Source organism: Miniopterus schreibersii, assembly GCF_964146895.1.
Source record: "Miniopterus schreibersii genome assembly, chromosome: X".
Taxonomy (NCBI): Eukaryota; Metazoa; Chordata; class Mammalia; order Chiroptera; family Miniopteridae; genus Miniopterus; species Miniopterus schreibersii.
This window is the reverse complement of record NC_138104.1, coordinates 44,573,097-44,588,089: the sequence shown is the minus strand read 5'-3', so window position 1 is coordinate 44,588,089 and position 14,993 is coordinate 44,573,097. Positions and strand designations below refer to the sequence as shown.

The 14,993-nt window shown below is 35.7% G+C and overlaps 1 protein-coding gene across 3 annotated transcripts in view; it reads right to left on the bottom strand.

Moving 5' to 3' along the window:
• Positions 1-5,942, bottom strand: part of HDX (highly divergent homeobox) — a 189,819-nt gene extending 183,877 nt beyond the window's left edge. Inside the window, exon 1 of one of the 3 annotated variants that reach the window (XM_081126850.1) lies at positions 5,789-5,942. The gene's annotated coding sequence lies outside the window, so the exon portion shown is untranslated. The remainder of the gene's footprint in view (positions 1-5,788) is intronic. The other 2 variants (XM_081126852.1, XM_081126851.1) reach the window with 2 other exon arrangements.
• Positions 5,943-14,993: the final 9,051 nt, after the last annotated feature.

Sequence of the window (14,993 nt, the reverse complement as noted above, 5' to 3'; positions counted from 1 at the left end):
GTCATATTTCAATTTACATCAGTTCCTTTCAGATTTTGATGTGCATATGAATCACCTGGTGATCTTATTAAAATGCAGATTCTGATTCAGTAGGTCTTGGGTGGGCGCAGAGATTTTGCAATTCTAAGAAGTCCCCCAGGCAATCATGCAGCTATCCCAAGGAATACACTTTGTGTAGCAAGGACTTAATAAAGATGTACCAAACACTACTAGAAAAGTAAATTTGGTAGACATCACAATGCTGAGTTCAAGAAAACGTTTCTCTCTACATTAAGTACTACTAGCTTGGAAAAGAAAAAAAAAACCTTAAACTGATCTTTAGCATATCTTATGCATTCATTGATGATAAAAATGAACCTATAGATTCTAAATAAAATGTCTGACTGATGAATTTATTAATTTATGTACATATTCAAAAATAACTTCATGTTCTCTTAGAACAGTGGGGATGAGTCAACTCTGAGGAGATTTCAACACAATACATGTTTGGTCTATGAAAGGGCAAAGCTCTTTGGAGAATGGGTCTCAGATAACTACTTTCCTAAACAGCATAGCTATTTCATCCTCAAAACACACAGTAGGTAGACTAAGCTAACCAAGCAAGAAAAGTATAATGCATATAAAGAAATATATTAAAACAATATATTAATGCAGTAGAAAACTTATCTCATGATTTATTTGTTCACAAAACACAATCCAGAAACTTTTTCACCATTGCTTGGTACTTGACAGTAAGAATGAATAGTGTATGAGTCTGTCTATATGCTTTCTGCCAATGATCCCTTTCTCCTAAACGACAGCCTTTCTATTAAGAAGTTTTATCTCCACTGAGAAAAAAAGAAAATGTCAAAGGAATTAGAGACTCAGAAAGAGAGAAGTTAGGGAGAAACACACATACACAAACACACACAAACTTTTTAAAGACTATAAATAAAGAAGAGGAACCTCATTTTAGTTCTCCAACCTTTAACCTAATAGTTAAGAGTGCAACATCTGCTTAAAAGGCCTGCCTCTGCCACTTACTACTTGTAAGAACTTGGGCAAGCATCAAGCACAAATGCTTGTCTACATGAGAAAAGTGCCTACACGGGGCATATAAGTAACATGTTTGCATATAAGTAACATGCAAACATGTTACATGGATGTTGCAAGAACCTTAAAAAATTTTCCTCAACTCCAAAGACTGAGGCTAAGAAAATGTTTTCCAAAACTTTTGCCACTCTGACAACATGTTTAAAGATTCTAAGGATTAGCTCAATTGACATAAGACTAGTTCTAAAACAATAGGAGACCAAGAAAGTAGGACAGCTGCTCTTGTAAATTTCTTTACAGATGTAAAGTATATAACATTTAATTGACACAATATAATCTTATTTATTCATTTGCCATGTACCTAGATCTCTGGTTAATTCAGACAATTTTGCCACTAGTTGGCATAAGGATGACTCCATTTGTTTGCAAAGACAGCTTTCAGTTTATTGCCTTAAGAGTTTTTGCAGACTGGAAAGATCTCAGGGTGGCAGTGACAGCTCCCTCCCTTCTTACGTAAAATACATCTCTCTAAAATTTTTACTGTTTACTTCCAAACCAGTATGCCTAGATATAATGTACTCAGTGGAAGTATATATTAAGGCACAATAGATTTTATATTTAGATAAATGGCTCCACTGGAAAATGAAAATCAACCATTCAACTATTTTTATCCTGTTGTAGATTAACACTACACAAAACTGTAATTCCGTCCAGAAGTAATAATTTTAAAAGCATAGTTAAATATTTTTAAAAAACACATTTTAGCCCTAGCCGGTTTGACTCAGTGGTTGGAGCATAGGCCCAAGGACTGAAGGGTCCCCAGTTCAGTTCTAACCAAGGGCATGTACCTCGGTTGCAGGCTCAGATTCCTGGTCCAAGTCAGGGCACATGTGGGAGACAACCAATCGATGTGTCTCTCTCACATCAGTGTTTCTCTCTCTCTCTCTCCCTCTCTTCTCCACTCTCTCTGAAAAGCAATGGAAAGGGTATCCTTGGGTGAGGATTTAAAAAAAGAAGGAAAAAAAACACATTTTATGTACAATTTCATGCCGTTTTTTCAAACAAGACTGACAGCATATTTTAATAAAATACTTAAAAAGAAAGGTAAGTATTATACACCATTTGGTCAAGGTAAGAAATGACTGATTATTTTAGAAATAGTATGGTGTTCATGGAAAACATTATGGTATAAAATACACATACACACACACACACACACACACACACACACACACACACACACACACATTGGGCTGGGTTTCCAGAGATTTAGATACTCACCAAAGCTCTGCAAAAAAAAATAATAAAAAATTATTACTTATATTACTTATTATCTTGGTCACGTATAGCTTCCTGATTAAAAGCCAAATAGACCTACATATGTTTGCATCCTGTGACATTTGGTAACTTTGTGGTCCCAGGAAAGTCAACTCCTTTGAGCCTTTTATTTTCTCATTTGTAAAATGGAAAATAATACTAGAAACTATCTTATAGGAATGTTGTGAGGTTTAAATGTGATAACATATATCAAGTTGTCAGCATAATTGCTGGCACTAAATTCTTAATACACATTAGCATTTATTAATGCCGGTAAGGTATTTCATTTCTCTGAGCTTCAGTTTCCTTTGTAAAATGAGTGGATTGACTTATCATTAGAAAATCCCTTTCAGCTCAAACTTACAACTTAAATGAGAAATTCCAATGCCACCCTCTCATTCAGATAGGAATTGTAAAATAAACCCTAAAAATACAAACACTACACTCTTATTTTTTTCATATTTTACCTCAAGCTCTCTAAAGTGAGGAGCACATTCCTAAGCATTATATTCTATATAGAGTGTCCTACCTTTGAACAGTTTTGTCTATTGGTCTACATGTATAAATGTCTAAGTAATTCTTATTAATTACCATGCAAGCTGGCTACAAGATAAAACATTTTGGAGGGATTCATATAATATAAATAATAAGAGAAAAATTCAAAGAGACAGGATTTTTCACTTATAGTAAATAACACTCATAGTTCATTTACAATAATCTATAACAATGATTTTCAAATTTTCATGTTCTAGTACCTTTCTGGGCAACTTTTCATCCATGCTCCTAAACCACAAACCTTGATGTAATGTTGGGATGGGGCCTCCAAGTGAAGCAGCATTCAAAGTGAAATTTGTAAAAAGTCTCTATATTAAACCATGGTCACACATTCTTTCAAATAAAACAGCTCTGTGGAATGAACAATACAGTTTGAAGTGCAATGGGTAGAAAAGAGACAACTGATGCGTTATATAATAGCAATTATGGCAACCATTGCAATGAAATAGCTTTAATTCAAGAGATATACAAATGAAAATTATTAGTGATAGTATAAAGCAGCAGTTTCAAAGTATATTGCAATAAGAAGAGTGAATAATTAGATTTTAAGGTAAGATACATAATGCAATGTCATAAAAAAGAAATATAGATAATTTTTTAAAATCTTAGTATTTTTGAATCTGAAAAAATTATAGACAGAACCACTTCTGGGATAATGATTCTTTGGTTTTGTTTATGTGGACAGAACATATCTGGAGGCCACCCACTATATAGAGATATCTGTATTGCCTTTTCTCTGACTCATATTCAGGTTTATTCTGTGACTGGAAGGACCCATGCCTAACCAATGAAGAATATGTTTACACACACACACATATGTATATAAAATGTATATACACACTTTAAATATTTACAAAGGAAGTGTTTATTAAACTACATTTCATTTTCAAAATTAAGCTATCAACTGTTAAAGTGTGTATACATTTTTTGAGACACCCTGTATATATATAATTTTCTCTATAACAATGTTACTTTGTTTCTCAATTCCCAAGAAATGGGGAACAAAGGCCATATATGACTGCAGATATTTGAAATATCTGCAGCCAAGTATTGTGGGCAGAAGATAAGAAGTAGATAGCATGGTCTCAACCCTTAAGGGGTTTTAAATCCACACACAAGTACCTAAGAAGAATATAAAGCAAACTATTAGAAAGAGACAAATATAAGAACTGGCATAAGAGTTCTAGAAAAACTGAGCTTAATAAGGGTTGGATTAGACTTGGAAAGCACTTTTGAAGAGGTATAATTTGAGATAAGTTTCCAAAGTGGGTAAATGTGAATAAGCAGAAGAGAGGGCATCCTGGGTGAAGGAAGTAGAAGTGGTGTGAGGAGCAAAATGCTGGAGGTAGATTGTTCAGAGGACATTAAGGACAGTTATGTAGTGAAGTAAAGTGAGGTACCTGTGCTACAAAGAAACCAGATTATGAAGCCATTTTCAATCCAAATGGAATTGGGGTTGGAAAAATAGATTATAGAGAATCAAGAATATTTTGGTGCAGAAAAATGACTTGATGAAAGAAGTGTTCACGGAGCATTAGTTTGGCAGGATGATTTAGGGATGTCAGGCATAAGGGAAGGCTGACTAGGAAGCTCCTGAAGTGACTGGATGAGTGGTGATGAGATTTTAGTTGCAGGATAAGAGAAAAATAGTAGCAGAAGTCTTTCAAAGGAAAATTGGACTTGATAACCCCTTAACTATAAGAAATGGAGAAAAATCCAGATTTTGCTGTGAAAGACTCAAGACTTCATGATCAAAGAGTGGAGCAGGTTTAATAACACTACTGTGCAATTTCTCCACCAAGGACAAGCAAACAGACTGTTTCTCACAGTTTCTGAGTAATGTAACCCCTCCCAATGAAGGGGAGTTGGACATGGTCTCTCAAAATAGGATTTGCCATTGGTGGTTCTAGCAGAGACACAGAGGAAGAAGAAAGGACTTATCGCCAAACCTGAAACAGAGACCAAAACTTTATAAGAGATGGTTCCAAAATGAAAAAGAAAAAAGACAAAAAAGAAAGATGTCTTATTTTGAGTCTCCACAATGGACCTCACTCTTAGTCTCTCCAAAGAGTTTAAGTTTTACAACCACTGAGTGGCACTCCAAATCAGAATTCCTTGAAGATTAAAAGTTTGATTTACTTGAATAATTAATTTTTCCCCTCCAAATGGTTTCTCATTGCAGTAATTTCTATTCCACAAATGCCTCTCTGAGTTCTTTGCATTATTCCAAACCTGATATCTGTAGATTAAGAATTTGCTTTCTTAAATTCATAAGGACCAGTAGGCCAGATTCAAAAGCAACTGACAGATTCCTCTTCATCAACTGGCACTTGTAACACCACAGGGTCAACCCCCAACCCTCCTCATATTCTGCCCTGACAGATCTCAACCCCACCCCCTTCAGCAAAACGGAAAAAGCGCCTGCGCATACTCGACGCTTATTCTCCTCGCCAAGAACTGCCCCCTCCAAGTTGTTAATGCACAGGCACAGCACCCTCAGCGCGTTTGGGTAGGGCAGTGAGAAATCTACTGTCCAGTGAAATCTAAAAGTGATAGAATTCATCCCCCTATACTGCTCCTTTCTTCCGAAGCAGAGACGCCACTTCCTCCTATTCTGGGGCCAAAAGCGTCCCCAAAGTCGCCTTATCTCGGAGCAAGGTCCTTCGCTTTCTGGCAATGCTCATTGTATCACTATGCTCAGCTCATTTCTAATCTCAAACTGCCGCCAGCGTTCGCTCGGGGGATAGAAGCAGTTGGCTCCCCCAAACCCGCACCAGTTTTTTGGCAGCCTCTTTAGGCCTCTGAACCTATGGGCCCCCCACTGGGCAGAACATTAGCTAGGTGCCTTGCTCGCCCTTCACACCCACCCAGTCTGGGTGCTTACCTCGGGCGTGGTGCGGTCACCGGGGGGATCAAGGATCCCAAATCAGGCCACTGTTGGGGCCGGCGGATTGAGCGAAATTTTTCCTGGGTCTCCACTGCCTCCTCAGACAATGAAATCAGCGTGTCCGATCATCAATTCTCATCATGATCGTGACGTCACCAAAGACAGCGACCAATGGGAGCCTGAGATCAGCTCCGGACAGTCCCTGGCCTCAGCCCAGAACCCAAGAGTAGGGAGGGGGAGGGGAGTTAGCTGCTTGCAGTGAGGCTGCCTTTTCTCCCCCGCACATCTGAGCTGCATGCATGACCAGGTCTCTCTGTACGTCTCCCTTCCTGAATAGCTGTGAACGCCCAGCGTCTCTGTGGTAGTTATATGCCAGCCATTTGAGCAGGTGCTGCCTGATCTTCCAACTTGAGATTCACTTTCAGCAGAATTATTGAAAGCTGATAAAATCAAATGAACACATACAGAAATACAGTCTGTTTTGGTCAGTGTTCAATTGACAGTTATGTATTCAGTGTTACTAAAATCAAGAAAGTGTTCACCGAGCCTTTGAATTTGTTAATAAGAGAGTGCACTGTTTTATGTGACCTCTTGGCTCTGACTACTGAAGCAAGAAATTAAAATTATGGGTTCTGTTCACCTAAACACAATCTCTGTTCTCCCAGAAGTCACGTGAGTGATCACCATTACACCATTACAGAAAAAACCCTCTAGCCATGTGTTACATCATTTAACACTCACTTGATACACTCCTAAAATTTGTTGGGTGCCATGAGAGATGTACAATGTATCAGTCTCCTGCTATTATAGAACTTACAACATCATTCAGAAGATAGATTAGCACACATTAAACATTCACAACAATAAAATAAAGTACATGATAATGTGCTCAGTCATGAGCTACAGAAGAGCTATATCATTTAATGACAGGACATAAGTGAGGTGATGATAGTTGGGGCAGCATTCCATGCTGCAGTTAAAATTTGAAATGGTTGATAAGAGAGGATGAATGGTTGATAAGAAAGGGTGAAAAGCACTGTCATAAAGAAGAAGGAAGAGGCAAAAGTAAAGAAAGTATAGGTATGTATGATGTGACAAATAGAGGGTATATGTTGAGGACTAGTGGGGAATAAGATAGACTGATAATAAAAGCCTTTAAAGTACGAAAGAGCTTTTATTTTATTAAAAGCCACCAATAGTCCTAAAATCAGGGTTCCTCAACCCTCTACTGTCCAATGATCAGAACAATTCACGTGATTTTTTTAAAGGAAAAAATCAGAACATGCCTAGCTCCAGAATATCCAATGTCTTCCATTCACATATACTATAAAATGCAAGTTTCTTACCATAACCCTAAGGTCCTGAAAGATCTGGCCTTTTCTATCTTTCTAGCCTCACCCCCTGCCATTCATCCACTTTCCAATCACATTGGCTTTCTCTCCATTTCTCAAACAAATTAAGCTCATGCTCACATCAGGGCCTTAGCACTGTTGCTCCCTCTGTCTTTGAATGACCAACTCCCTCACTTAATTCAAATCTCTGCTCAAATGTAACCTCTTTAAAAAATTAACATTTAGGTTTTTTTTAACTGTAACATTTTTAAAGAAGTTATGTAACTTCTTTAAGAGTAGCCTCTTTAAAATTTTAAAGAGATTACACTGTAATTCTATTTCAAATTATGATCTTGTCAGCACTCCTAACATCTCTCTATAACTCCTTCCATTTTATTTTTCTTCATAGCATTTATTGCCTAAAATACTCTATATTTTTTAGTTATTGCAAATATAAGCTCCATGAAGGCAGGCTTTTTGCGTCTCTTTTGTTTATTACTATATCCCCGGCATCTAGAAGACTTCTGGACATAAAGTAGACAAATCTGTAAGCTCTTGTTGATGAAATGTTTGAATGCAGTTTTCAAGTGATTAATCAGTCATCAATTTGCAATTGAATCAGATTGAGGATAAACTAGAGTGAGATAGACCAGACAGTTTGATTATCTAGATTCTAGAAACTTAGGCTTAGATCAGAATGTTAAGAGCAGGAATGAAGAGAAGTTACTGAAACTGAGACATTTCAAAGAAGGAATGATAAAGGTGAAACTGTAGAATTCAGGGATGACCTACCTATGATGGATTAACACATTCATTACATACCTACTGTGTATCTTGAACTCAGATGATTTGAGAGAAAGAGAAGGGCATAATCCTTACCCATGAAAAATGTGTAGCCCAGCTGATGTGGCTCAGTGGTTGAGTCTGGACCTATGAACCAGGAGGTCCTGGTTCCATTCCTGGTCAAGGGACTTGCCTAGGTTGCTGGTTTGGTCCCCAGTAGGGGGCGTGCAGGAGGCAGCCTGTCAATGACTCTCTCTCATCTTTGATGTTTCTATCTTTCTCTCCCTCTGCCTTCCTCTCTCTGAAATCAAGAAAAACATATTTTAAAAAGGAAAATGTGTAGTCCAACTGACAAGAGAAGACATATATGAAAACACAGTACAAAAAGATAATTACATTCACCTAATTGCTCATTCTTTTCCCCTCACACTCCATATCCAAGCCACCAGTAAGTCCTGTAGACTGCACCTTTAAAATATGTGCCTAATCTGAGCACTACTTACTTCACTCCATCACTACGACACTAATTAGTCACGGTCAACTGTAGTTTGAACTGCAAAAGCATCTTACATGGTTTCCTATTGTCTACTATTGTCCTTTAATACTTTCTCTTAAGAGCATACAAAATGTTCTTTATAAAGTTGACTCATATCACTTCTCCAGCTTAAAGTCCTCCAAATGTTTCCCATTACATTAATAATAAAGCCCTGGATCTTTGTTATGGCTTACTTTCCACCACTTGTTTCTGCTTTGTTTCAGTGTGCTACACTGGTCCTAATCCTGCCCCTACCCCTTCCTGTAAAGCCTATTCCCTCTTCAGAGGCTAGCTATGCCTTCTTTGGAAACTCTTTCCCATATCTTTATCTTGCATACTTTTTCAACGTTGGTTGTCTGTTACATTTAGCTCCTCAGATGTGTCTTCATGGATCAATTTATTTAAAATAGCATCCCTAAATCACTCCATCTCCTTTACCCTCCTGTGCTTTTCTATTCTCACATCACTATGGGAAATCACATAATTTGCTTACTTGTTTATTTTGCTTTTCCCCATGGGAGTAGGGACTTTATGTCTCTTATTTGCTGTTATAATCCCAGTACCTAGAACTGTACTTGTCATGTAGTAAGCACTCAATGAAACTTTGTTCAATGAATGGATGCAGGAAAACATAAATTGTGTGGTGTAAGCTGGAGTAACAGGTATTCATAAATCAGATATTTTTTAGTACCATGTATTAAGTATATATACCTATCCTGTTCAGAATATAGCCATGTTTATTGAATTTATAGGTGAATATAATCTGGGAGGAATAATAAAAGCATGAATATTAACCAAAATTTTAAAGGTCTCAAAAGACTCAACATACAAGTACAACAAGCTCAAGTTTGACAAAGCTAAACAGTAAGTCTTGTTTTTAGCTTTACAAAAAGCAGTTTCAAAATTAGAGGATAGGCAATAAATATTTAAGGTGGAAATTTTTAGTTTTAAAAATTATAAATTTAATATGAGCTGGTATACCATAGCTGTTAAACAAGATAATTGAGAGTTAAACTACATTAAGAAAATTTAACATCTAAAAAAAGAAAGTTAAGAGCCCTACTGTCCTCTATACTGATGAGACCATATCTATTATGTTCAGTTGATAGTTCCTTATTTTAAAAAAGAAACATTCACAAATGGCTATATCTGGAGAAGAGAATACAAGAATGAAAAGGAGTCTAAAAAATATATGAAATGAGGCAAGGATCCAGAAACTGAGGATGCTTAGTTTAAAGAGGGGAAGACCAGGAGAAACTATAACTACCTTCAAATATTTGAAAAACTACAGGTGCAGACAGATGTGACTTATTGTGTGGTTACCCAGAAGCCAATACCAAGGCCAAAAAAGAGAACTGACAGGGAGGCAAGTTTCAGCTTAACATTCAAGGGTTCAAAAATGATAGGGATTGCTTTGTAAAGTCAAAAGTCCTCAAACTGGGAATGTTCAAGCATAACGATCACCAATTAGCAATGAAGACTTATCCATATTAAGTCACTGCTAAAGTTCACTCCAACACGGACTTTATGAATTTTTGCATCATGTCACATATGAATTAGTAAGGAAAATTCCTTAAAGGTAGAAGTGGCTTTGGTCTTTTAGAATTTGGTTTGCTGGAGCTGAATTGGAGGAAAGCTCTAGGTTGGGACATCGCTAATAAAAGAAAATAATTTGCTGTTCTCCTATTCTTCAAAAGGTTAAATCTAAATAAAATATTTTCTCAGTGCATTTTGAGTCAGTATTGGGCAGCATATATCAAAGAAAATGCTTTTAAATTTCATTTTTCCTGTTTAAACTTTTCCCATTAATAAGCAATTCAATTTCCAGTTCATTTTAACCAAGGCAACTGTTTATTTATATATGTGAAACTTTCCTATATGAGCCCAGAACACAGTTCTGAGCAATATGGCTTGAAAAAATGAACCTCCGAGTTACTTAAAATTACATTGATTCATCTGTTAGAGCTGATTTTCATTTGTTGGTCTCAGTGCTTTGTAGATTACTGAAGCTAATCTCTTATTTTTTGCTGTCCAACTTTTAGACATTTTTGAGCTTATTGACATCTTCAATCAAAACTGTGCACAAAATATAGTTGAGGAAAGTAAAATTCAGTGTTTTCCTTTTAAGTGCTCTTGATTCAAAGCATAAAGGAAATAATTTTAAAATGAATAAATGTTAAATTTATAGGTTCTTCATAGATTTGAATTATCCATAACAGTTTTGTTCTTAGTATTTTGGTTAAAGAGATGCCATTTGGATTAACTTCCATCTCCTTACTGTGGGCCAGGTCAGAGTAAAATCAAGAGGAAAAATGTACTCTGGCACAAACCTTTGGTGGAAAATCCCTTAGAATCATTAATATATCCTCTTCTGCTCTAATGATTCTGTAAATAACCTCTGCAGAATATTAAATTTCTACTTTCTATTTTATTTATTGAAATACATCATTTTGTAGAAAATGTATTAATGAAACTGGTTCACCTAGGAAATTTCCAAATTGAAACTTATTTCTGAGATCAGTGTTATTTGTTTGTTTGTTTGTTTGTTTGTTTGTTTTATAGTATGATGTATCACTAATATTCTGTTTGTTTCTACTTTAAAATAAGAATGTTTTCCCAGGATCAACAGTATCTATATGACCAAGGAACTTGTTAGAAATGCAAATTTTGGGGCCCCACCCATAGATGCAGGAACTGAGAGTAAGGCATGGCAACCACTGTTTTAGCAAACCCTCTAGGGAATTCTGATGTATGATAATTTAAATTTATATGTAATAAAAAATTTATGGATGATAAAAATATTCTTATGTATAATAAATTCTTATATATGATTCCAAATTATTAATCTATAAGTATTAAGGGTAATAATAGAGGTAATTACATTCCACAAACATTTACTTGTTCTTATTATGCATCAGACACATAGAATTTACTAAAACATGATTTTTTTCTCAAAATATTCATAGCTTAGTACAGCAGTCACAAACTAAAAGAGAAAATGCAAAATAATGAGATAGAGATTAGTGGGGTAGGGACAGGAATCTTGGGTGGATAGGGGTAATCTAAAGCTATGAATATGAGTAATGCCTTTGGCAGAGTAGAGTATATTTCTGAAATGTCAGCATGTATATTCTTGTATAGCTCCAATAGTTTTTCCTTTTAGCCAAGTTGATGACAGGCTAAAGAGAGAGACCAGAGCCTCAGTTATTATAATTTAGTAGTTGTGCCACAGCAGATTTTAACCTGATATCAAAATATACTACAAAGACATTGTAATCAAAACAACCCAGTGCTGGCATAAGAACAGGTATACTGATCAATGGAAAAGAGCAGAGAGCTGAGAAATGAACTCACAACTTTATGGAGAAAGGAGGCAAGAGCATACAATGGAGTGAACACAGTTTCTTCAATAAATGGAGCTGGGAAAATTGGACAGGTACATGCAAAAAATGAAACTAGGCCACCAATTTACACCATACACAAGAATAAACTCAAAATGAATAAAACACTTAAATGTAATTTTCAATACCAAAAGTCCTAGAAGAAAATATGAGCAGTAAAATCTCAAACATCTCTCATAGCAATATTTTTGCCTATATATCTCCTGCGTCAAGGGAAACAAAGGAAAAAATAAACAAATGGGACTACATAAAACTAGAAAACTTCTGCACAGCAAAAGTAACCACCAACAAAATGAAAAGGGAACCTAATACTTGGAAGAACACATTTGCCAATGATACTTCTGATAAGTGGTTAATTTTCAAAATATGTAAAGAACTTATACAACTCAATATCAAGAATACAAACAACCCAATTTAAAAATGGGCAAAGGACCTGAATAGACACTTCTCCAAAGAAAACATGCAGATGGCCAAGAAACAGATGAAAAAATGCTCAGTTCACTAATCATCAGAGAAATGCAAATTAAAACTACAATGAGGTATCACCTCACACCTGTCAGAATGACTACTATAAATAAATCAACAAGAAGAAGTCCTGGGGAGGATGTGGAGAAAAATGAACCCTAGTGCACTGTTAGTGGGAATGCAGACTGGTGCAGCCACTGTGGAAAACTGTGGAAGTTTCTTCAAAAAATTAAATATGGAACTGCCTCTTGACCCATGATCCCACTACTGGGAATATATCCTAAGAATCCCAAAACACCAATCAGAAAGAATATATGCACCCCTATGTTCATAGCAGCATTATTTACAGTAGCCAAGATCTGGAAACATCCCAAGTGCCCATCAGTAAATGAGTAGATAAAAGCTATGATATATTTACACAATGGAATACTACATGGTCATCAAAATGGAGGAACTCTTACCCTTTACTACATCATGGATGGACCTGGAGATTATTATGTTAAGTGAAATAAACCAGTCAGAGAAAAACAAATACCATATGATTTCATTTATATGTAGCATCAAAGAACAAAATAAACTGAATAATAAAATTGAAACAGAGGCATGGATACTTAGAACATACTGACAGCTTTCAGAGAGGAGGTGTGAAGGGGGACTGGATGAAAAAAGGTGAAGGGATTAGCCAAAGAACATATATGTGTAACCCATAGACACAAACAACAGTGTGGTGATGGCCAGAGGCAAAGGGGTGGGTGGAGGCTGGGTGGAAGCTGGAAAAGGGGAAGGAGGGGAGGAATGGTAATATCTTTGATAATGGCAATAAAAATAGCTTAAAAAAGAAATTTATATGGGCATCATGGAGAAACAAACAAAAAAAATCAAACAAACAACAAAAACCATTTTGTATACATCCAGAAAAAAGCTCACTCATAAATGTCTTTCTTAAGGGCATAATGAAATTTATTCTTGTTTCTTTAATTCCATATTGAAATTAATTTATAGAATTTTACCAGATATCTAGGGAACATACATATTTACCTTAATTGACTTCTGGAAGCAGTATGGACCCTATTTACATGGGAGAAAATATATACTGCTTTTTCAAGGTTAAACTGCCATTTAAAAATTTTTTAAGTGGTTCTCAACCACCTGGGGTATTGGGGATACTTTTGCTGATATAAAGGCCATGGGTCCTTTCTCCAGAAACATACACATATACAAATTTGTTATATTAATATATTCCATATATTAATTGTGGAAGGACTCCATAAATTTCCTATAGATTATTTGTAAATTTGTTGTAATAGATATATTCTAGGAATTAACTGTCTTATTATATGCTTTGAGTATCAATCAGACACCCATAATTTGATCATCAATCTCATTTATCCTTAGAGGAATTAAAAGATTTGAAATGTTGCAAGGAGCTGTAATTCCCAGGTCAAATCAAGGAAGAAACATTGAGAATACTTTTGTCTAAATAAGCAAAATCTATTGGAAGCAGCATCTAGTTACGTGTTTTATATCTATGATATAAAAAAGATAGCAAAAATGCAACTATTCTAAACCAGGGGGGATTGTATTTATGTTACAAGGGGGATTGGGGTGGGGGAAGCAAAAAAAGAGCTCTTAAAAATCCATAATCATTTGGCATGCTTTTGATAAACCACTTTCCATTAAAAATATAAAAAATTAAAATGGTGATTTTAGAAGTAAATTGATTAAGAAAATAACTATTTCATTTTTACACTATTTTGCCATCACTTTTATTTGTAAGGAAATATAGTAAAAGGAAGAAAAGTGAATTACCTAAGGGCAACGGATCAGTGATTTACAAATTACCTACTATTGATAAAATAGAGTTGATCATTTGAAAGTGACTATTTTTTGTTTTCATTTTGTGTATGAAACAATTTTATATTTTGTATATGCAGCATATAATAGAATTATTTTGTACAGAGTAAAAAAAAAAAAAAGAAAGAAAGTGACTATTAACAATCATGTTATTTTCAGTCCTAGGTAGTGGATGAAGATTGATGAGGTAAGGTTTGGCAAAGCAAATTAATGGATCCATCCAAAAGATGGCCTAAGTCAAGGTAGAACTAATGATCTGATGCCATGAGAATAGAACAAAGTAGGTACATATGGAATGTCCAATAGTCAGAACCAAATAGCAAGGCCAAAAATATAGGTAGTCAGGGAAATCATAAATGGTTAGACATGTAACAAAAGTCATAGCAGGTAACATTCTGGGTTCAGAGGTGTCAGACTGGGTTACAGAAACCAAGAACTCAGTTAAAGAGAATAAGTATCAGAAATGAGGCAAAGTATTGGGAAAACAGTATTAGGCTCTAAGTTGACAGGCAAAAAGTTGGGCAGATTCAAATACAAAAGTCAGGTAAAAAAAAAAAGAAGCCACAAACCAAACAATATAAACTCAGGCCAGTTTGATTTATTTAACAATCAAGAAAGTGAGTGATCAAGAGTCAAGGCAAATCAGGATTCAGCAGCCATGGAAGCTTAAAGCACAGAGGTAAGAAGACATATTAATGCTAAGGTGGAGCCTGATAAATGAGAGAGTTCTTTAGCCTTTGACTTGAACTTTTACAGTCCTACTGTGGCAAGACTGGGCACTAGAAGTGGGAGTAAGTAACTGGAAACACCTGGTTGCAATGAAGTACGTGGGG